A 22,747-nucleotide genomic window follows, 5' to 3' on the forward strand; every position below is an offset into this window, starting at 1 on the left:
AAGAGCAATTTCTGCTGCGCAGCTAGCTTTCTAGGCAGCAGCGCTATTGTGATGTCATCGGGGGGGCATTGTGACAAGCCGCCAGTGTTCCGTCTCTTCATGTTGTGCACTGTTCAAACGGAAAATACATCAACAGGCAGGCTACAGAAAAGCTTACTAACAAAGGTTAGAGAGGGGCTTTCTCAGAGGGCTTTTTACAGTTTGTCTATTCCCAATTAGCCGGTTTAGTATACTTAATGAAAGTACTAATTCTTTCATAGGCCGCCCATTCTTAGTATTTGACGTTCCTTATATTGTGGTATTAGGCTGCGCAGCAGGTTGCAACACACCTGTGGTCACTGCAGCAGCAGCAGCAGCAGCAATAGAATCCACTTTGTCCAAAAGGGATCTATTCCATTCAATTGCACATGATCTAGATTAGCCTGAGAACAAGATACTGCATGGGACATAGCAGAGTTGGTGAAGTTGAGTGGTGATGAGTTTGCCATTTGGATGAATAAAGCAAGTAAAAAGTGTGAAAGATAAAAAGCAAAAGGAGTTTGAAGTGTGAAAAGTGAATGGGCCAAATTGAGGTGCATATGAAGTTGTATGCTTTCTTTCAATTCATTAATCGGGCTAATATGAATCAGGTGAATCGAGTTCTGCTTTTGGAAACTGGGTTAAGAAGGGGTGCACCGCTCCTGGAGGTACTGCAATACCAGGTCAATGCGTGGAGTGGACAGAGCAAGCTCTTTTTCCATCTCCCTGTTCTAAAAATCCATTTAATATATGGTCCCCAGATAGGGGACGTATCAGATATTAAACTGATAAGAACAGATGAGATTTCATCCGCAATTTTCAGAATCAAGGTAGCCCCGAAGGCCAGCAGGCCACCACACAAAAGCGCAGTGCCTGGGTGATCGCCTCCCGAGCCCAGGAACCACCAGCCAAAAGGGGACGTAAGCACCAAAAGGCGCAACAATCCCCGAGGCCGGCGGTTGTGCAAGCCCGGGCCCCTCCCAGCCAAGACCAAGGCATAACCAATGAAGGGACTACACTTGATCTTAGCCAAAAGGCCGAGAAGCGATAACCAGAATTGGTTTGGGCCTCGAGTGGCACCCTGGCCTATGCCGGACACATGTTAGGGAGAGAGAGTGAGCGGGAGACAAACCCACGCCTACAGAAGACATTTTGTCACCCAAGCCAACCCTTGAAAAGGCTGCTTTGCACAGCAAAAACACGAAGAATGGTGCGTTTTGCAGCCGCCGCCCACTGCAATGAATCTGAATAACTCCTCCTTTTGGGCACAAGCACCTCCCCTGCCCCTTGCAGTCTTTCCAATTCATGATACAAAAAGACGGACAGGACAGGTCGCCTGACTTTCCGTCACTGCCACCCTTTGCCATCCTTACCTGTAGAAAGCCCTTTCATCATCCCCAAACCCTAATCTTTTCCCTTCACTTCCCAGCCCCCAAACCCTGCCCTCTGAACCCTTCTCACCCCCCGCATCCCTTGTCCTGTCATCCCCCTACCATCCGGGAAAAAAACGGCTTGACCCCTCCTTCCACTAGCCCACCTCCCACCCAAAGAGCAATTTCTGCTGCGCAGCTAGCTTTCTAGGCAGCAGCGCTATTGTGATGTCATCGGGGGGGCATTGTGACAAGCCGCCAGTGTTCCGTCTCTTCATGTTGTGCACTGTTCAAACGGAAAATACATCAACAGGCAGGCTACAGAAAAGCTTACTAACAAAGGTTAGAGAGGGGCTTTCTCAGAGGGCTTTTTACAGTTTGTCTATTCCCAATTAGCCGGTTTAGTATACTTAATGAAAGTACTAATTCTTTCATAGGCCGCCCATTCTTAGTATTTGACGTTCCTTATATTGTGGTATTAGGCTGCGCAGCAGGTTGCAACACACCTGTGGTCACTGCAGCAGCAGCAGCAGCAGCAATAGAATCCACTTTGTCCAAAAGGGATCTATTCCATTCAATTGCACATGATCTAGATTAGCCTGAGAACAAGATACTGCATGGGACATAGCAGAGTTGGTGAAGTTGAGTGGTGATGAGTTTGCCATTTGGATGAATAAAGCAAGTAAAAAGTGTGAAAGATAAAAAGCAAAAGGAGTTTGAAGTGTGAAAAGTGAATGGGCCAAATTGAGGTGCATATGAAGTTGTATGCTTTCTTTCAATTCATTAATCGGGCTAATATGAATCAGGTGAATCGAGTTCTGCTTTTGGAAACTGGGTTAAGAAGGGGTGCACCGCTCCTGGAGGTACTGCAATACCAGGTCAATGCGTGGAGTGGACAGAGCAAGCTCTTTTTCCATCTCCCTGTTCTAAAAATCCATTTAATATATGGTCCCCAGATAGGGGACGTATCAGATATTAAACTGATAAGAACAGATGAGATTTCATCCGCAAATTTCAGAAAACGGTCATCGGCCACCACACAAAAGCGCAGTGCCGCAGGTGATCGCCTCCCGAGCACAGGAACCACCAGCCATAAGGGGACGTAAGCACCAAAAGGCGCAACAATCCCCGAGGCCAGCGGATGTGCAAGCCCGGGCCCCTCCCAGCCAAGACCAAGGCAAACCCAATGAAGGGACTACACTTGATCTTAGCCAAAAGGCCGAGAAGCGATAACCAGAATTGGTTTGGGCCTCGAGTGGCACCCTGGCCTATGCCGGACACATGTTAGGGAGAGAGAGTGAGCGGGAGACAAACCCACGCCTACAGAAGACATTTTGTCACCCAAGCCAACCCTTGAAAAGGCTGCTTTGCACAGCAAAAACACGAAGAATGGTGCGTTTTGCAGCCGCCGCCCACTGCAATGAATCTGAATAACTCCTCCTTTTGGGCACAAGCACCTCCCCTGCCCCTTGCAGTCTTTCCAATTCATGATACAAAAAGACGGACAGGACAGGTCGCCTGACTTTCCGTCACTGCCACCCTTTGCCATCCTTACCTGTAGAAAGCCCTTTCATCATCCCCAAACCCTAATCTTTTCCCTTCACTTCCCAGCCCCCAAACCCTGCCCTCTGAACCCTTCTCACCCCCCGCATCCCTTGTCCTGTCATCCCCCTACCATCCGGGAAAAAAACGGCTTGACCCCTCCTTCCACTAGCCCACCTCCCACCCAAAGAGCAATTTCTGCTGCGCAGCTAGCTTTCTAGGCAGCAGCGCTATTGTGATGTCATCGGGGGGGCATTGTGACAAGCCGCCAGTGTTCCGTCTCTTCATGTTGTGCACTGTTCAAACGGAAAATACATCAACAGGCAGGCTACAGAAAAGCTTACTAACAAAGGTTAGAGAGGGGCTTTCTCAGAGGGCTTTTTACAGTTTGTCTATTCCCAATTAGCCGGTTTAGTATACTTAATGAAAGTACTAATTCTTTCATAGGCCGCCCATTCTTAGTATTTGACGTTCCTTATATTGTGGTATTAGGCTGCGCAGCAGTTTGCAACACACCTGTGGTCACTGCAGCAGCAGCAGCAGCAGCAATAGAATCCACTTTGTCCAAAAGGGATCTATTCCATTCAATTGCACATGATCTAGATTAGCCTGAGAACAAGATACTGCATGGGACATAGCAGAGTTGGTGAAGTTGAGTGGTGATGAGTTTGCCATTTGGATGAATAAAGCAAGTAAAAAGTGTGAAAGATAAAAAGCAAAAGGAGTTTGAAGTGTGAAAAGTGAATGGGCCAAATTGAGGTGCATATGAAGTTGTATGCTTTCTTTCAATTCATTAATCGGGCTAATATGAATCAGGTGAATCGAGTTCTGCTTTTGGAAACTGGGTTAAGAAGGGGTGCACCGCTCCTGGAGGTACTGCAATACCAGGTCAATGCGTGGAGTGGACAGAGCAAGCTCTTTTTCCATCTCCCTGTTCTAAAAATCCATTTAATATATGGTCCCCAGATAGGGGACGTATCAGATATTAAACTGATAAGAACAGATTTTGATTTAATGAAGCTTTCCAAAGCACCGCAAAAATGCATGACCGAAGTCACACCAAAAACAGTGCAAAGGCTAGGATTCGTGTGGACCCCTCCGTGAGAAGAGGATCCCCAAAAATCAACCCCGTCCCTCCGAGCCAGAAGGCCACAGCGAGGGTCAGGGATCTTCGGTGCTCCCCCAAGCCGAAGCCTGGTTGAGCCTTGTTGTTGCTCCCAGCGTCCACCGAGGCATCTTACCCAAGTGGAGTAGGGAGCTACTAGTCGTTGGTTTCGCAGCCGAGACTGCCCGGACCGTCAACCGGTGTTAGTTTCTCAGCCCAAGGCTGACCGGACCTCCAACCGGGTGTTGGTTTCTCAGCCCAAGGCTGACCGGACCTCCAACCGGGTGTTGGTTTCTCAGCCCAAGGCTAACCGGACCTCCAACCGGGTGTTGGTTTCTCAGCCAAAGCTGACCCGGACCTCCAACCGGGTGTTGGTTTCTCAGCCCAAAGCTGACCGGCCCTCCGACCGGGATTATAAAAATTTCCCTTCTTAGCCAGAAGGCCAGGATAGGGCAATGTGCTTGGAAAGTATGAATAGGCAAGGCGCGGCGTGCGACAGAGTCTGAGGCTTACCAGGGTCCCAACCTAGCAAGTTCAGACTCCCTCCAGGGTGTCCATTCCTGGGGCACATTGCACCATAACCCCCACACTTACTCAGTCTAATAGCCTCAATCCTGGTAGGGCCATGGTTTCCTCTAGATGGATATACTATCCTCCCAAAGTACTAACAAGTGCAACCTTCCAGTGTGCATTGCATCATTGTACTAAGGTGGCCGGAGCCTTAAACCACCTTTTCGAACGATACTACACTTGATCTTAGCCAAAAGGCCGAGAAGCGATAACCAGAATTGGTTTGGGCCTCGAGTGGCACCCTGGCCTATGCCGGACACATGTTAGGGAGAGAGAGTGAGCGGGAGACAAACCCACGCCTACAGAAGACATTTTGTCACCCAAGCCAACCCTTGAAAAGGCTGCTTTGCACAGCAAAAACACGAAGAATGGTGCACTTTGCAGCCGCCGCCCACTGCAATGAATCTGAATAACTCCTCCTTTTGGGCACAGCACCTCCCCTGCCCCTTGCAGTCTTTCCAATTCATGATACAAAAAGACGGACAGGACAGGTCGCCTGACTTTCCGTCACTGCCACCCTTTGCCATCCTTACCTGTAGAAAGCCCTTTCATCATCCCCAAACCCTAATCTTTTCCCTTCACTTCCCAGCCCCCAAAGCCTGCCCTCTGAACCCTTCTCACCCCCCGCATCCCTTGTCCTGTCATCCCCCTACCATCCGGGAAAAAAACGGCTTGACCCCTCCTTCCACTAGCCCACCTCCCACCCAAAGAGCAATTTCTGCTGCGCAGCTAGCTTTCTAGGCAGCAGCGCTATTGTGATGTCATCGGGGGGGCATTGTGACAAGCCGCCAGTGTTCCGTCTCTTCATGTTGTGCACTGTTCAAACGGAAAATACATCAACAGGCAGGCTACAGAAAAGCTTACTAACAAAGGTTAGAGAGGGGCTTTCTCAGAGGGCTTTTTACAGTTTGTCTATTCCCAATTAGCCGGTTTAGTATACTTAATGAAAGTACTAATTCTTTCATAGGCCGCCCATTCTTAGTATTTGACGTTCCTTATATTGTGGTATTAGGCTGCGCAGCAGGTTGCAACACACCTGTGGTCACTGCAGCAGCAGCAGCAGCAGCAATAGAATCCACTTTGTCCAAAAGGGATCTATTCCATTCAATTGCACATGATCTAGATTAGCCTGAGAACAAGATACTGCATGGGACATAGCAGAGTTGGTGAAGTTGAGTGGTGATGAGTTTGCCATTTGGATGAATAAAGCAAGTAAAAAGTGTGAAAGATAAAAAGCAAAAGGAGTTTGAAGTGTGAAAAGTGAATGGGCCAAATTGAGGTGCATATGAAGTTGTATGCTTTCTTTCAATTCATTAATCGGGCTAATATGAATCAGGTGAATCGAGTTCTGCTTTTGGAAACTGGGTTAAGAAGGGGTGCACCGCTCCTGGAGGTACTGCAATACCAGGTCAATGCGTGGAGTGGACAGAGCAAGCTCTTTTTTCATCTCCCTGTTCTAAAAATCCATTTAATATATGGTCCCCAGATAGGGGACGTATCAGATATTAAACTGATAAGAACAGATGAGATTACATCCGCAAATTTCAGAAAACGGTCATCGGCCACCACACAAAAGCGCAGTGCCGCAGGTGATCGCCTCCCGAGCCCAGGAACCACCAGCCATAAGGGGACGTAAGCACCAAAAGGCGCAACAATCCCCGAGGCCGGCGGTTGTGCAAGCCCGGGCCCCTCCCAGCCAAGACCAAGGCAAACCCAATGAAGGGACTACACTTGATCTTAGCCAAAAGGCCGAGAAGCGATAACCAGAATTGGTTTGGGCCTCGAGTGGCACCCTGGCCTATGCCGGACACATGTTAGGGAGAGAGAGTGAGCGGGAGACAAACCCACGCCTACAGAAGACATTTTGTCACCCAAGCCAACCCTTGAAAAGGCTGCTTTGCACAGCAAAAACACGAAGAATGGTGCGTTTTGCAGCCGCCGCCCACTGCAATGAATCTGAATAACTCCTCCTTTTGGGCACAAGCACCTCCCCTGCCCCTTGCAGTCTTTCCAATTCATGATACAAAAAGACGGACAGGACAGGTCGCCTGACTTTCCGTCACTGCCACCCTTTGCCATCCTTACCTGTAGAAAGCCCTTTCATCATCCCCAAACCCTAATCTTTTCCCTTCACTTCCCAGCTCCCAAACCCTGCCCTCTGAACCCTTCTCACCCCCCGCATCCCTTGTCCTGTCATCCCCCTACCATCCGGGAAAAAAACGGCTTGACCCCTCCTTCCACTAGCCCACCTCCCACCCAAAGAGCAATTTCTGCTGCGCAGCTAGCTTTCTAGGCAGCAGCGCTATTGTGATGTCATCGGGGGGGCATTGTGACAAGCCGCCAGTGTTCCGTCTCTTCATGTTGTGCACTGTTCAAACGGAAAATACATCAACAGGCAGGCTACAGAAAAGCTTACTAACAAAGGTTAGAGAGGGGCTTTCTCAGAGGGCTTTTTACAGTTTGTCTATTCCCAATTAGCCGGTTTAGTATACTTAATGAAAGTACTAATTCTTTCATAGGCCGCCCATTCTTAGTATTTGACGTTCCTTATATTGTGGTATTAGGCTGCGCAGCAGGTTGCAACACACCTGTGGTCACTGCAGCAGCAGCAGCAGCAGCAATAGAATCCACTTTGTCCAAAAGGGATCTATTCCATTCAATTGCACATGATCTAGATTAGCCTGAGAACAAGATACTGCATGGGACATAGCAGAGTTGGTGAAGTTGAGTGGTGATGAGTTTGCCATTTGGATGAATAAAGCAAGTAAAAAGTGTGAAAGATAAAAAGCAAAAGGAGTTTGAAGTGTGAAAAGTGAATGGGCCAAATTGAGGTGCATATGAAGTTGTATGCTTTCTTTCAATTCATTAATCGGGCTAATATGAATCAGGTGAATCGAGTTCTGCTTTTGGAAACTGGGTTAAGAAGGGGTGCACCGCTCCTGGAGGTACTGCAATACCAGGTCAATGCGTGGAGTGGACAGAGCAAGCTCTTTTTCCATCTCCCTGTTCTAAAAATCCATTTAATATATGGTCCCCAGATAGGGGACGTATCAGATATTAAACTGATAAGAACAGATGAGATTTCATCCGCAATTTTCAGAATCAAGGTAGCCCCGAAGGCCAGCAGGCCACCACACAAAAGCGCAGTGCCTGGGTGATCGCCTCCCGAGCCCAGGAACCACCAGCCAAAAGGGGACGTAAGCACCAAAAGGCGCAACAATCCCCGAGGCCGGCGGTTGTGCAAGCCCGGGCCCCTCCCAGCCAAGACCAAGGCAAACCCAATGAAGGGACTACACTTGATCTTAGCCAAAAGGCCGAGAAGCGATAACCAGAATTGGTTTGGGCCTCGAGTGGCACCCTGGCCTATGCCGGACACATGTTAGGGAGAGAGAGTGAGCGGGAGACAAACCCACGCCTACAGAAGACATTTTGTCACCCAAGCCAACCCTTGAAAAGGCTGCTTTGCACAGCAAAAACACGAAGAATGGTGCGTTTTGCAGCCGCCGCCCACTGCAATGAATCTGAATAACTCCTCCTTTTGGGCACAAGCACCTCCCCTGCCCCTTGCAGTCTTTCCAATTCATGATACAAAAAGACGGACAGGACAGGTCGCCTGACTTTCCATCACTGCCACCCTTTGCCATCCTTACCTGTAGAAAGCCCTTTCATCATCCCCAAACCCTAATCTTTTCCCTTCACTTCCCAGCCCCCAAACCCTGCCCTCTGAACCCTTCTCACCCCCCGCATCCCTTGTCCTGTCATCCCCCTACCATCCGGGAAAAAAACGGCTTGACCCCTCCTTCCACTAGCCCACCTCCCACCCAAAGAGCAATTTCTGCTGCGCAGCTAGCTTTCTAGGCAGCAGCGCTATTGTGATGTCATCGGGGGGGCATTGTGACAAGCCGCCAGTGTTCCGTCTCTTCATGTTGTGCACTGTTCAAACGGAAAATACATCAACAGGCAGGCTACAGAAAAGCTTACTAACAAAGGTTAGAGAGGGGCTTTCTCAGAGGGCTTTTTACAGTTTGTCTATTCCCAATTAGCCGGTTTAGTATACTTAATGAAAGTACTAATTCTTTCATAGGCCGCCCATTCTTAGTATTTGACGTTCCTTATATTGTGGTATTAGGCTGCGCAGCAGGTTGCAACACACCTGTGGTCACTGCAGCAGCAGCAGCAGCAGCAATAGAGTCCACTTTGTCCAAAAGGGATCTATTCCATTCAATTGCACATGATCTAGATTAGCCTGAGAACAAGATACTGCATGGGACATAGCAGAGTTGGTGAAGTTGAGTGGTGATGAGTTTGCCATTTGGATGAATAAAGCAAGTAAAAAGTGTGAAAGATAAAAAGCAAAAGGAGTTTGAAGTGTGAAAAGTGAATGGGCCAAATTGAGGTGCATATGAAGTTGTATGCTTTCTTTCAATTCATTAATCGGGCTAATATGAATCAGGTGAATCGAGTTCTGCTTTTGGAAACTGGGTTAAGAAGGGGTGCACCGCTCCTGGAGGTACTGCAATACCAGGTCAATGCGTGGAGTGGACAGAGCAAGCTCTTTTTCCATCTCCCTGTTCTAAAAATCCATTTAATATATGGTCCCCAGATAGGGGACGTATCAGATATTAAACTGATAAGAACAGATTTTTGATTTAATGAAGCTTTCCAAAGCACCACAAAAAATGCATGACCGAAGTCACACCAAAAACAGTGCAAAGGCTAGGATTCGTGTGGACCCCACCGTGAGGAGAGGGTCCCCAAAAATCAACCCCGTCCCTCCGAGCCAGAAGGCCACAGCAAGGGTCAGGGATCTTCGGTGCTCCACCAAGCCGAAGCCTGGTTGAGCCTTGTTGTTGCTCCCAGCGTCCACCCAGGCATCTTACCCAAGTGGAGTAGAGAGCTACTAGTTGTTGGTTTCGCAGCCGAAACTGCCCGGACCGTCAACCGGTGTTGGTTTCTCAGCCCAAGGCTAACCGGACCTCCAACCGGGTGTTGGTTTCTCAGCCGAAGCTGACCCAGACCTCCAACCGGGTGTTGGTTTCTCAGCCGAAGCTGACCCGGACCTCCAACCGGGTGTTAGTTTCTCAGCCCAAAGCTGACCAGACCTCCGACCGGGATTATAAAAATTTCCCTTCCTAGCCAGAAGGCCAGGATAGGGTAATATGCTCAAAAAGTATGAAAAGGCAAGGTACGGTGTGCTACAGAGCCCAAGGCTTGCCGGGGTCCCAAGCCAGCAAGCTCAGACTCACTCCAGGGTCGTCAGTCCTGGGGCACGTTGTACCATAGCCCCCCACCCTTACTCAGTCTAATAGCCTCGATCCTGGTAGGGCCATGTTTTCCTCTTGATGAATATACTATCCACCCAGAGTACTAGCAAGCGCAACCTTCCAGTGTGCATTGTATCATTGTACTAAGGTGGCCTGGAGCTTAAACCACCTCTTCGAACAACACTACACTTGATCTTAGCCAAAAGGCCGAGAAGCGATAACCAGAATTGGTTTGGGCCTCGAGTGGCACCCTGGCCTATGCCGGACACATGTTAGGGAGAGAGAGTGAGCGGGAGACAAACCCACGCCTACAGAAGACATTTTGTCACCCAAGCCAACCCTTGAAAAGGCTGCTTTGCACAGCAAAAACACGAAGAATGGTGCGTTTTGCAGCCGCCGCCCACTGCAATGAATCTGAATAACTCCTCCTTTTGGGCACAAGCACCTCCCCTGCCCCTTGCAGTCTTTCCAATTCATGATACAAAAAGACGGACAGGACAGGTCGCCTGACTTTCCGTCACTGCCACCCTTTGCCATCCTTACCTGTAGAAAGCCCTTTCATCATCCCCAAACCCTAATCTTTTCCCTTCACTTCCCAGCCCCCAAACCCTGCCCTCTGAACCCTTCTCACCCCCCGCATCCCTTGTCCTGTCATCCCCCTACCATCCGGGAAAAAAACGGCTTGACCCCTCCTTCCACTAGCCCACCTCCCACCCAAAGAGCAATTTCTGCTGCGCAGCTAGCTTTCTAGGCAGCAGCGCTATTGTGATGTCATCGGGGGGGCATTGTGACAAGCCGCCAGTGTTCCGTCTCTTCATGTTGTGCACTGTTCAAACGGAAAATACATCAACAGGCAGGCTACAGAAAAGCTTACTAACAAAGGTTAGAGAGGGGCTTTCTCAGAGGGCTTTTTACAGTTTGTCTATTCCCAATTAGCCGGTTTAGTATACTTAATGAAAGTACTAATTCTTTCATAGGCCGCCCATTCTTAGTATTTGACGTTCCTTATATTGTGGTATTAGGCTGCGCAGCAGGTTGCAACACACCTGTGGTCACTGCAGCAGCAGCAGCAGCAGCAATAGAATCCACTTTGTCCAAAAGGGATCTATTCCATTCAATTGCACATGATCTAGATTAGCCTGAGAACAAGATACTGCATGGGACATAGCAGAGTTGGTGAAGTTGAGTGGTGATGAGTTTGCCATTTGGATGAATAAAGCAAGTAAAAAGTGTGAAAGATAAAAAGCAAAAGGAGTTTGAAGTGTGAAAAGTGAATGGGCCAAATTGAGGTGCATATGAAGTTGTATGCTTTCTTTCAATTCATTAATCGGGCTAATATGAATCAGGTGAATCGAGTTCTGCTTTTGGAAACTGGGTTAAGAAGGGGTGCACCGCTCCTGGAGGTACTGCAATACCAGGTCAATGCGTGGAGTGGACAGAGCAAGCTCTTTTTCCATCTCCCTGTTCTAAAAATCCATTTAATATATGGTCCCCAGATAGGGGACGTATCAGATATTAAACTGATAAGAACAGATGAGATTTCATCCGCAAATTTCAGAAAACGGTCATCGGCCACCACACAAAAGCGCAGTGCCGCAGGTGATCGCCTCCCGAGCCCAGGAACCACCAGCCATAAGGGGACGTAAGCACCAAAAGGCGCAACAATCCCCGAGGCCGGCGGTTGTGCAAGCCCGGGCCCCTCCCAGCCAAGACCAAGGCAAACCCAGTGAAGGGACTACACTTGATCTTAGCCAAAAGGCCGAGAAGCGATAACCAGAATTGGTTTGGGCCTCGAGTGGCACCCTGGCCTATGCCGGACACATGTTAGGGAGAGAGAGTGAGCGGGAGACAAACCCACGCCTACAGAAGACATTGTGTCACCCAAGCCAACCCTTGAAAAGGCTGCTTTGCACAGCAAAAACACGAAGAATGGTGCGTTTTGCAGCCGCCGCCCACTGCAATGAATCTGAATAACTCCTCCTTTTGGGCACAAGCACCTCCCCTGCCCCTTGCAGTCTTTCCAATTCATGATACAAAAAGACGGACAGGACAGGTCGCCTGACTTTCCGTCACTGCCACCCTTTGCCATCCTTACCTGTAGAAAGCCCTTTCATCATCCCCAAACCCTAATCTTTTCCCTTCACTTCCCAGCCCCCAAACCCTGCCCTCTGAACCCTTCTCACCCCCCGCATCCTTTGTCCTGTCATCCCCCTACCATCCGGGAAAAAAACGGCTTGACCCCTCCTTCCACTAGCCCACCTCCCACCCAAAGAGCAATTTCTGCTGCGCAGCTAGCTTTCTAGGCAGCAGCGCTATTGTGATGTCATCGGGGGGGCATTGTGACAAGCCGCCAGTGTTCCGTCTCTTCATGTTGTGCACTGTTCAAACGGAAAATACATCAACAGGCAGGCTACAGAAAAGCTTACTAACAAAGGTTAGAGAGGGGCTTTCTCAGAGGGCTTTTTACAGTTTGTCTATTCCCAATTAGCCGGTTTAGTATACTTAATGAAAGTACTAATTCTTTCATAGGCCGCCCATTCTTAGTATTTGACGTTCCTTATATTGTGGTATTAGGCTGCGCAGCAGGTTGCAACACACCTGTGGTCACTGCAGCAGCAGCAGCAGCAGCAATAGAATCCACTTTGTCCAAAAGGGATCTATTCCATTCAATTGCACATGATCTAGATTAGCCTGAGAACAAGATACTGCATGGGACATAGCAGAGTTGGTGAAGTTGAGTGGTGATGAGTTTGCCATTTGGATGAATAAAGCAAGTAAAAAGTGTGAAAGATAAAAAGCAAAAGGAGTTTGAAGTGTGAAAAGTGAATGGGCCAAATTGAGGTGCATATGAAGTTGTATGCTTTCTTTCAATTCATTAATCGGGCTAATATGAATCAGGTGAATCGAGTTCTGCTTTTGGAAACTGGGTTAAGAAGGGGTGCACCGCTCCTGGAGGTACTGCAATACCAGGTCAATGCGTGGAGTGGACAGAGCAAGCTCTTTTTCCATCTCCCTGTTCTAAAAATCCATTTAATATATGGTCCCCAGATAGGGGACGTATCAGATATTAAACTGATAAGAACAGATGAGATTTCATCCGCAATTTTCAGAATCAAGGTAGCCCCGAAGGCCAGCAGGCCACCACACAAAAGCGCAGTGCCTGGGTGATCGCCTCCCGAGCCCAGGAACCACCAGCCAAAAGGGGACGTAAGCACCAAAAGGCGCAACAATCCCCGAGGCCGGCGGTTGTGCAAGCCCGGGCCCCTCTCAGCCAAGACCAAGGCAAACCCAATGAAGGGACTACACTTGATCTTAGCCAAAAGGCCGAGAAGCGATAACCAGAATTGGTTTGGGCCTCGAGTGGCACCCTGGCCTATGCCGGACACATGTTAGGGAGAGAGAGTGAGCGGGAGACAAACCCACGCCTACAGAAGACATTTTGTCACCCAAGCCAACCCTTGAAAAGGCTGCTTTGCACAGCAAAAACACGAAGAATGGTGCGTTTTGCAGCCGCCGCCCACTGCAATGAATCTGAATAACTCCTCCTTTTGGGCACAAGCACCTCCCCTGCCCCTTGCAGTCTTTCCAATTCATGATACAAAAAGACGGACAGGACAGGTCGCCTGACTTTCCATCACTGCCACCCTTTGCCATCCTTACCTGTAGAAAGCCCTTTCATCATCCCCAAACCCTAATCTTTTCCCTTCACTTCCCAGCCCCCAAACCCTGCCCTCTGAACCCTTCTCACCCCCCGCATCCCTTGTCCTGTCATCCCCCTACCATCCGGGAAAAAAACGGCTTGACCCCTCCTTCCACTAGCCCACCTCCCACCCAAAGAGCAATTTCTGCTGCGCAGCTAGCTTTCTAGGCAGCAGCGCTATTGTGATGTCATCGGGGGGGCATTGTGACAAGCCGCCAGTGTTCCGTCTCTTCATGTTGTGCACTGTTCAAACGGAAAATACATCAACAGGCAGGCTACAGAAAAGCTTACTAACAAAGGTTAGAGAGGGGCTTTCTCAGAGGGCTTTTTACAGTTTGTCTATTCCCAATTAGCCGGTTTAGTATACTTAATGAAAGTACTAATTCTTTCATAGGCCGCCCATTCTTAGTATTTGACGTTCCTTATATTGTGGTATTAGGCTGCGCAGCAGGTTGCAACACACCTGTGGTCACTGCAGCAGCAGCAGCAGCAGCAATAGAGTCCACTTTGTCCAAAAGGGATCTATTCCATTCAATTGCACATGATCTAGATTAGCCTGAGAACAAGATACTGCATGGGACATAGCAGAGTTGGTGAAGTTGAGTGGTGATGAGTTTGCCATTTGGATGAATAAAGCAAGTAAAAAGTGTGAAAGATAAAAAGCAAAAGGAGTTTGAAGTGTGAAAAGTGAATGGGCCAAATTGAGGTGCATATGAAGTTGTATGCTTTCTTTCAATTCATTAATCGGGCTAATATGAATCAGGTGAATCGAGTTCTGCTTTTGGAAACTGGGTTAAGAAGGGGTGCACCGCTCCTGGAGGTACTGCAATACCAGGTCAATGCGTGGAGTGGACAGAGCAAGCTCTTTTTCCATCTCCCTGTTCTAAAAATCCATTTAATATATGGTCCCCAGATAGGGGACGTATCAGATATTAAACTGATAAGAACAGATTTTTGATTTAATGAAGCTTTCCAAAGCACCACAAAAAATGCATGACCGAAGTCACACCAAAAACATTGCAAAGGCTAGGATTCGTGTGGACCCCACCGTGAGGAGAGGGTCCCCAAAAATCAACCCCGTCCCTCCGAGCCAGAAGGCCACAGCAAGGGTCAGGGATCTTCGGTGCTCCACCAAGCCGAAGCCTGGTTGAGCCTTGTTGTTGCTCCCAGCGTCCACCCAGGCATCTTACCCAAGTGGAGTAGAGAGCTACTAGTTGTTGGTTTCGCAGCCGAAACTGCCCGGACCGTCAACCGGTGTTGGTTTCTCAGCCCAAGGCTAACCGGACCTCCAACCGGGTGTTGGTTTCTCAGCCGAAGCTGACCCAGACCTCCAACCGGGTGTTGGTTTCTCAGCCGAAGCTGACCCGGACCTCCAACCGGGTGTTAGTTTCTCAGCCCAAAGCTGACCAGACCTCCGACCGGGATTATAAAAATTTCCCTTCCTAGCCAGAAGGCCAGGATAGGGTAATATGCTCAAAAAGTATGAAAAGGCAAGGTACGGTGTGCTACAGAGCCCAAGGCTTGCCGGGGTCCCAAGCCAGCAAGCTCAGACTCACTCCAGGGTCGTCAGTCCTGGGGCACGTTGTACCATAGCCCCCCACCCTTACTCAGTCTAATAGCCTCGATCCTGGTAGGGCCATGTTTTCCTCTTGATGAATATACTATCCACCCAGAGTACTAGCAAGCGCAACCTTCCAGTGTGCATTGTATCATTGTACTAAGGTGGCCTGGAGCTTAAACCACCTCTTCGAACAACACTACACTTGATCTTAGCCAAAAGGCCGAGAAGCGATAACCAGAATTGGTTTGGGCCTCGAGTGGCACCCTGGCCTATGCCGGACACATGTTAGGGAGAGAAAGTGAGCGGGAGACAAACCCACGCCTACAGAAGACATTGTGTCACCCAAGCCAACCCTTGAAAAGGCTGCTTTGCACAGCAAAAACACGAAGAATGGTGCGTTTTGCAGCCGCCGCCCACTGCAATGAATCTGAATAACTCCTCCTTTTGGGCACAAGCACCTCCCCTGCCCCTTGCAGTCTTTCCAATTCATGATACAAAAAGACGGACAGGACAGGTCGCCTGACTTTCCGTCACTGCCACCCTTTGCCATCCTTACCTGTAGAAAGCCCTTTCATCATCCCCAAACCCTAATCTTTTCCCTTCACTTCCCAGCCCCCAAACCCTGCCCTCTGAACCCTTCTCACCCCCCGCATCCTTTGTCCTGTCATCCCCCTACCATCCGGGAAAAAAACGGCTTGACCCCTCCTTCCACTAGCCCACCTCCCACCCAAAGAGCAATTTCTGCTGCGCAGCTAGCTTTCTAGGCAGCAGCGCTATTGTGATGTCATCGGGGGGGCATTGTGACAAGCCGCCAGTGTTCCGTCTCTTCATGTTGTGCACTGTTCAAACGGAAAATACATCAACAGGCAGGCTACAGAAAAGCTTACTAACAAAGGTTAGAGAGGGGCTTTCTCAGAGGGCTTTTTACAGTTTGTCTATTCCCAATTAGCCGGTTTAGTATACTTAATGAAAGTACTAATTCTTTCATAGGCCGCCCATTCTTAGTATTTGACGTTCCTTATATTGTGGTATTAGGCTGCGCAGCAGGTTGCAACACACCTGTGGTCACTGCAGCAGCAGCAGCAGCAGCAATAGAATCCACTTTGTCCAAAAGGGATCTATTCCATTCAATTGCACATGATCTAGATTAGCCTGAGAACAAGATACTGCATGGGACATAGCAGAGTTGGTGAAGTTGAGTGGTGATGAGTTTGCCATTTGGATGAATAAAGCAAGTAAAAAGTGTGAAAGATAAAAAGCAAAAGGAGTTTGAAGTGTGAAAAGTGAATGGGCCAAATTGAGGTGCATATGAAGTTGTATGCTTTCTTTCAATTCATTAATCGGGCTAATATGAATCAGGTGAATCGAGTTCTGCTTTTGGAAACTGGGTTAAGAAGGGGTGCACCGCTCCTGGAGGTACTGCAATACCAGGTCAATGCGTGGAGTGGACAGAGCAAGCTCTTTTTCCATCTCCCTGTTCTAAAAATCCATTTAATATATGGTCCCCAGATAGGGGACGTATCAGATATTAAACTGATAAGAACAGATGAGATTTCATCCGCAATTTTCAGAATCAAGGTAGCCCCGAAGGCCAGCAGGCCACCACACAAAAGCGCAGTGCCTGGGTGATCGCCTCCCGAGCCCAGGAACCACCAGCCAAAAGGGGACGTAAGCACCAAAAGGCGCAACAATCCCCGAGGCCGGCGGTTGTGCAAGCCCGGGCCCCTCCCAGCCAAGACCAAGGCAAACCCAATGAAGGGACTACACTTGATCTTAGCCAAAAGGCCGAGAAGCGATAACCAGAATTGGTTTGGGCCTCGAGTGGCACCCTGGCCTATGCCGGACACATGTTAGGGAGAGAGAGTGAGCGGGAGACAAACCCACGCCTACAGAAGACATTTTGTCACCCAAGCCAACCCTTGAAAAGGCTGCTTTGCACAGCAAAAACACGAAGAATGGTGCGTTTTGCAGCCGCCGCCCACTGCAATGAATCTGAATAACTCCTCCTTTTGGGCACAAGCACCTCCCCTGCCCCTTGCAGTCTTTCCAATTCATGATACAAAAAGACGGACAGGACAGGTCGCCTGACTTTCCATCACTGCCACCCTTTGCCATCCTTACCTGTAGAAAGCCCTTTCATCATCCCCAAACCCTAATCTTTTCCCTTCACTTCCCAGCCCCCAAACCCTGCCCTCTGAACCCTTCTCACCCCCCGCATCCCTTGTCCTGTCATCCCCCTACCATCCGGGAAAAAAACGGCTTGACCCCTCCTTCCACTAGCCCACCTCCCACCCAAAGAGCAATTTCTGCTGCGCAGCTAGCTTTCTAGGCAGCAGCGCTATTGTGATGTCATCGGGGGGGCATTGTGACAAGCCGCCAGTGTTCCGTCTCTTCATGTTGTGCACTGTTCAAACGGAAAATACATCAACAGGCAGGCTACAGAAAAGCTTACTAACAAAGGTTAGAGAGGGGCTTTCTCAGAGGGCTTTTTACAGTTTGTCTATTCCCAATTAGCCGGTTTAGTATACTTAATGAAAGTACTAATTCTTTCATAGGCCGCCCATTCTTAGTATTTGACGTTCCTTATATTGTGGTATTAGGCTGCGCAGCAGGTTGCAACACACCTGTGGTCACTGCAGCAGCAGCAGCAGCAGCAATAGAGTCCACTTTGTCCAAAAGGGATCTATTCCATTCAATTGCACATGATCTAGATTAGCCTGAGAACAAGATACTGCATGGGACATAGCAGAGTTGGTGAAGTTGAGTGGTGATGAGTTTGCCATTTGGATGAATAAAGCAAGTAAAAAGTGTGAAAGATAAAAAGCAAAAGGAGTTTGAAGTGTGAAAAGTGAATGGGCCAAATTGAGGTGCATATGAAGTTGTATGCTTTCTTTCAATTCATTAATCGGGCTAATATGAATCAGGTGAATCGAGTTCTGCTTTTGGAAACTGGGTTAAGAAGGGGTGCACCGCTCCTGGAGGTACTGCAATACCAGGTCAATGCGTGGAGTGGACAGAGCAAGCTCTTTTTCCATCTCCCTGTTCTAAAAATCCATTTAATATATGGTCCCCAGATAGGGGACGTATCAGATATTAAACTGATAAGAACAGATTTTTGATTTAATGAAGCTTTCCAAAGCACCACAAAAAATGCATGACCGAAGTCACACCAAAAACAGTGCAAAGGCTAGGATTCGTGTGGACCCCACCGTGAGGAGAGGGTCCCCAAAAATCAACCCCGTCCCTCCGAGCCAGAAGGCCACAGCAAGGGTCAGGGATCTTCGGTGCTCCACCAAGCCGAAGCCTGGTTGAGCCTTGTTGTTGCTCCCAGCGTCCACCCAGGCATCTTACCCAAGTGGAGTAGAGAGCTACTAGTTGTTGGTTTCGCAGCCGAAACTGCCCGGACCGTCAACCGGTGTTGGTTTCTCAGCCCAAGGCTAACCGGACCTCCAACCGGGTGTTGGTTTCTCAGCCGAAGCTGACCCAGACCTCCAACCGGGTGTTGGTTTCTCAGCCGAAGCTGACCCGGACCTCCAACCGGGTGTTAGTTTCTCAGCCCAAAGCTGACCAGACCTCCGACCGGGATTATAAAAATTTCCCTTCCTAGCCAGAAGGCCAGGATAGGGTAATATGCTCAAAAAGTATGAAAAGGCAAGGTACGGTGTGCTACAGAGCCCAAGGCTTGCCGGGGTCCCAAGCCAGCAAGCTCAGACTCACTCCAGGGTCGTCAGTCCTGGGGCACGTTGTACCATAGCCCCCCACCCTTACTCAGTCTAATAGCCTCGATCCTGGTAGGGCCATGTTTTCCTCTTGATGAATATACTATCCACCCAGAGTACTAGCAAGCGCAACCTTCCAGTGTGCATTGTATCATTGTACTAAGGTGGCCTGGAGCTTAAACCACCTCTTCGAACAACACTACACTTGATCTTAGCCAAAAGGCCGAGAAGCGATAACCAGAATTGGTTTGGGCCTCGAGTGGCACCCTGGCCTATGCCGGACACATGTTAGGGAGAGAGAGTGAGCGGGAGACAAACCCACGCCTACAGAAGACATTTTGTCACCCAAGCCAACCCTTGAAAAGGCTGCTTTGCACAGCAAAAACACGAAGAATGGTGCGTTTTGCAGCCGCCGCCCACTGCAATGAATCTGAATAACTCCTCCTTTTGGGCACAAGCACCTCCCCTGCCCCTTGCAGTCTTTCCAATTCATGATACAAAAAGACGGACAGGACAGGTCGCCTGACTTTCCGTCACTGCCACCCTTTGCCATCCTTACCTGTAGAAAGCCCTTTCATCATCCCCAAACCCTAATCTTTTCCCTTCACTTCCCAGCCCCCAAACCCTGCCCTCTGAACCCTTCTCACCCCCCGCATCCCTTGTCCTGTCATCCCCCTACCATCCGGGAAAAAAACGGCTTGACCCCTCCTTCCACTAGCCCACCTCCCACCCAAAGAGCAATTTCTGCTGCGCAGCTAGCTTTCTAGGCAGCAGCGCTATTGTGATGTCATCGGGGGGGCATTGTGACAAGCCGCCAGTGTTCCGTCTCTTCATGTTGTGCACTGTTCAAACGGAAAATACATCAACAGGCAGGCTACAGAAAAGCTTACTAACAAAGGTTAGAGAGGGGCTTTCTCAGAGGGCTTTTTACAGTTTGTCTATTCCCAATTAGCCGGTTTAGTATACTTAATGAAAGTACTAATTCTTTCATAGGCCGCCCATTCTTAGTATTTGACGTTCCTTATATTGTGGTATTAGGCTGCGCAGCAGGTTGCAACACACCTGTGGTCACTGCAGCAGCAGCAGCAGCAGCAATAGAATCCACTTTGTCCAAAAGGGATCTATTCCATTCAATTGCACATGATCTAGATTAGCCTGAGAACAAGATACTGCATGGGACATAGCAGAGTTGGTGAAGTTGAGTGGTGATGAGTTTGCCATTTGGATGAATAAAGCAAGTAAAAAGTGTGAAAGATAAAAAGCAAAAGGAGTTTGAAGTGTGAAAAGTGAATGGGCCAAATTGAGGTGCATATGAAGTTGTATGCTTTCTTTCAATTCATTAATCGGGCTAATATGAATCAGGTGAATCGAGTTCTGCTTTTGGAAACTGGGTTAAGAAGGGGTGCACCGCTCCTGGAGGTACTGCAATACCAGGTCAATGCGTGGAGTGGACAGAGCAAGCTCTTTTTCCATCTCCCTGTTCTAAAAATCCATTTAATATATGGTCCCCAGATAGGGGACGTATCAGATATTAAACTGATAAGAACAGATGAGATTTCATCCGCAATTTTCAGAATCAAGGTAGCCCCGAAGGCCAGCAGGCCACCACACAAAAGCGCAGTGCCTGGGTGATCGCCTCCCGAGCCCAGGAACCACCAGCCAAAAGGGGACGTAAGCACCAAAAGGCGCAACAATCCCCGAGGCCGGCGGTTGTGCAAGCCCGGGCCCCTCCCAGCCAAGACTAAGGCAAACCCAATGAAGGGACTACACTTGATCTTAGCCAAAAGGCCGAAAAGCGATAACCAGAATTGGTTTGGGCCTCGAGTGGCACCCTGGCCTATGCCGGACACATGTTAGGGAGAGAGAGTGAGCGGGAGACAAACCCACGCCTACAGAAGACATTTTGTCACCCAAGCCAACCCTTGAAAAGGCTGCTTTGCACAGCAAAAACACGAAGAATGGTGCGTTTTGCAGCCGCCGCCCACTGCAATGAATCTGAATAACTCCTCCTTTTGGGCACAAGCACCTCCCCTGCCCCTTGCAGTCTTTCCAATTCATGATACAAAAAGACGGACAGGACAGGTCGCCTGACTTTCCGTCACTGCCACCCTTTGCCATCCTTACCTGTAGAAAGCCCTTTCATCATCCCCAAACCCTAATCTTTTCCCTTCACTTCCCAGCCCCCAAACCCTGCCCTCTGAACCCTTCTCACCCCCCGCATCCCTTGTCCTGTCATCCCCCTACCATCCGGGAAAAAAACGGCTTGACCCCTCCTTCCACTAGCCCACCTCCCACCCAAAGAGCAATTTCTGCTGCGCAGCTAGCTTTCTAGGCAGCAGCGCTATTGTGATGTCATCGGGGGGGCATTGTGACAAGCCGCCAGTGTTCCGTCTCTTCATGTTGTGCACTGTTCAAACGGAAAATACATCAACAGGCAGGCTACAGAAAAGCTTACTAACAAAGGTTAGAGAGGGGCTTTCTCAGAGGGCTTTTTACAGTTTGTCTATTCCCAATTAGCCGGTTTAGTATACTTAATGAAAGTACTAATTCTTTCATAGGCCGCCCATTCTTAGTATTTGACGTTCCTTATATTGTGGTATTAGGCTGCGCAGCAGGTTGCAACACACCTGTGGTCACTGCAGCAGCAGCAGCAGCAATAGAATCCACTTTGTCCAAAAGGGATCTATTCCATTCAATTGCACATGATCTAGATTAGCCTGAGAACAAGATACTGCATGGGACATAGCAGAGTTGGTGAAGTTGAGTGGTGATGAGTTTGCCATTTGGATGAATAAAGCAAGTAAAAAGTGTGAAAGATAAAAAGCAAAAGGAGTTTGAAGTGTGAAAAGTGAATGGGCCAAATTGAGGTGCATATGAAGTTGTATGCTTTCTTTCAATTCATTAATCGGGCTAATATGAATCAGGTGAATCGAGTTCTGCTTTTGGAAACTGGGTTAAGAAGGGGTGCACCGCTCCTGGAGGTACTGCAATACCAGGTCAATGCGTGGAGTGGACAGAGCAAGCTCTTTTTCCATCTCCCTGTTCTAAAAATCCATTTAATATATGGTCCCCAGATAGGGGACGTATCAGATATTAAACTGATAAGAACAGATGAGATTTCATCCGCAAATTTCAGAAAACGGTCATCGTCCACCACACAAAAGCGCAGTGCCGCAGGTGATCGCCTCCCGAGCCCAGGAACCACCAGCCATAAGGGGACGTAAGCACCAAAAGGCGCAACAATCCCCGAGGCCGGCGGTTGTGCAAGCCCGGGCCCCTCCCAGCCAAGACCAAGGCAAACCCAGTGAAGGGACTACACTTGATCTTAGCCAAAAGGCCGAGAAGCGATAACCAGAATTGGTTTGGGCCTCGAGTGGCACCCTGGCCTATGCCGGACACATGTTAGGGAGAGAGAGTGAGCGGGAGACAAACCCACGCCTACAGAAGACATTGTGTCACCCAAGCCAACCCTTGAAAAGGCTGCTTTGCACAGCAAAAACACGAAGAATGGTGCGTTTTGCAGCCGCCGCCCACTGCAATGAATCTGAATAACTCCTCCTTTTGGGCACAAGCACCTCCCCTGCCCCTTGCAGTCTTTCCAATTCATGATACAAAAAGACGTACAGGACAGGTCGCCTGACTTTCCGTCACTGCCACCCTTTGTCATCCTTACCTGTAGAAAGCCCTTTCATCATCCCCAAACCCTAATCTTTTCCCTTCACTTCCCAGCCCCCAAACCCTGCCCTCTGAACCCTTCTCACCCCCCGCATCCTTTGTCCTGTCATCCCCCTACCATCCGGGAAAAAAACGGCTTGACCCCTCCTTCCACTAGCCCACCTCCCACCCAAAGAGCAATTTCTGCTGCGCAGCTAGCTTTCTAGGCAGCAGCGCTATTGTG

General features: G+C 49.1%; 13 non-coding genes and 1 pseudogene across 13 annotated transcripts; all 14 read right to left on the reverse strand.

Moving 5' to 3' along the window:
• Positions 1 to 664: 664 nt before the first annotated feature.
• On the reverse strand, positions 665 to 848 carry LOC142292466 (U2 spliceosomal RNA). Its single transcript, XR_012750624.1, has one exon. It is a non-coding gene; the product is annotated as a U2 spliceosomal RNA (small nuclear RNA).
• A 1,381-nt stretch (positions 849 to 2,229) lies between these two features.
• LOC142293273 (U2 spliceosomal RNA) lies at positions 2,230 to 2,414 on the reverse strand. The gene has a single exon (XR_012751248.1). It is a non-coding gene; the product is annotated as a U2 spliceosomal RNA (small nuclear RNA).
• A 1,367-nt stretch (positions 2,415 to 3,781) lies between these two features.
• LOC142293202 (U2 spliceosomal RNA) lies at positions 3,782 to 3,976 on the reverse strand. The gene has a single exon (XR_012751187.1). It is a non-coding gene; the product is annotated as a U2 spliceosomal RNA (small nuclear RNA).
• A 697-nt stretch (positions 3,977 to 4,673) lies between these two features.
• Positions 4,674 to 4,815, reverse strand: LOC142292731 (U2 spliceosomal RNA; annotated as a pseudogene).
• Positions 4,816 to 5,976: 1,161 nt separating this feature from the next.
• Positions 5,977 to 6,161, reverse strand: LOC142292449 (U2 spliceosomal RNA). Its single transcript, XR_012750610.1, has one exon. It is a non-coding gene; the product is annotated as a U2 spliceosomal RNA (small nuclear RNA).
• Positions 6,162 to 7,528: 1,367 nt separating this feature from the next.
• Positions 7,529 to 7,712, reverse strand: LOC142292467 (U2 spliceosomal RNA). The gene has a single exon (XR_012750625.1). It is a non-coding gene; the product is annotated as a U2 spliceosomal RNA (small nuclear RNA).
• Positions 7,713 to 9,093: 1,381 nt separating this feature from the next.
• LOC142293143 (U2 spliceosomal RNA) lies at positions 9,094 to 9,286 on the reverse strand. Its single transcript, XR_012751139.1, has one exon. It is a non-coding gene; the product is annotated as a U2 spliceosomal RNA (small nuclear RNA).
• Positions 9,287 to 11,250: 1,964 nt separating this feature from the next.
• Positions 11,251 to 11,435, reverse strand: LOC142293274 (U2 spliceosomal RNA). Its single transcript, XR_012751249.1, has one exon. It is a non-coding gene; the product is annotated as a U2 spliceosomal RNA (small nuclear RNA).
• A 1,367-nt stretch (positions 11,436 to 12,802) lies between these two features.
• Positions 12,803 to 12,986, reverse strand: LOC142292473 (U2 spliceosomal RNA). Its single transcript, XR_012750631.1, has one exon. It is a non-coding gene; the product is annotated as a U2 spliceosomal RNA (small nuclear RNA).
• Positions 12,987 to 14,367: 1,381 nt separating this feature from the next.
• On the reverse strand, positions 14,368 to 14,560 carry LOC142293144 (U2 spliceosomal RNA). The gene has a single exon (XR_012751140.1). It is a non-coding gene; the product is annotated as a U2 spliceosomal RNA (small nuclear RNA).
• Positions 14,561 to 16,524: 1,964 nt separating this feature from the next.
• Positions 16,525 to 16,708, reverse strand: LOC142292469 (U2 spliceosomal RNA). The gene has a single exon (XR_012750627.1). It is a non-coding gene; the product is annotated as a U2 spliceosomal RNA (small nuclear RNA).
• Positions 16,709 to 18,089: 1,381 nt separating this feature from the next.
• Positions 18,090 to 18,282, reverse strand: LOC142293145 (U2 spliceosomal RNA). Its single transcript, XR_012751141.1, has one exon. It is a non-coding gene; the product is annotated as a U2 spliceosomal RNA (small nuclear RNA).
• A 1,964-nt stretch (positions 18,283 to 20,246) lies between these two features.
• Positions 20,247 to 20,430, reverse strand: LOC142292470 (U2 spliceosomal RNA). Its single transcript, XR_012750628.1, has one exon. It is a non-coding gene; the product is annotated as a U2 spliceosomal RNA (small nuclear RNA).
• A 1,378-nt stretch (positions 20,431 to 21,808) lies between these two features.
• LOC142293275 (U2 spliceosomal RNA) lies at positions 21,809 to 21,993 on the reverse strand. Its single transcript, XR_012751250.1, has one exon. It is a non-coding gene; the product is annotated as a U2 spliceosomal RNA (small nuclear RNA).
• Between the last annotated feature and the right edge of the window lie 754 nt (positions 21,994 to 22,747).

This window comes from Anomaloglossus baeobatrachus, chromosome 2 (genome assembly GCF_048569485.1).
Source record: "Anomaloglossus baeobatrachus isolate aAnoBae1 chromosome 2, aAnoBae1.hap1, whole genome shotgun sequence".
Classification (NCBI taxonomy): Eukaryota; Metazoa; Chordata; class Amphibia; order Anura; family Aromobatidae; genus Anomaloglossus; species Anomaloglossus baeobatrachus.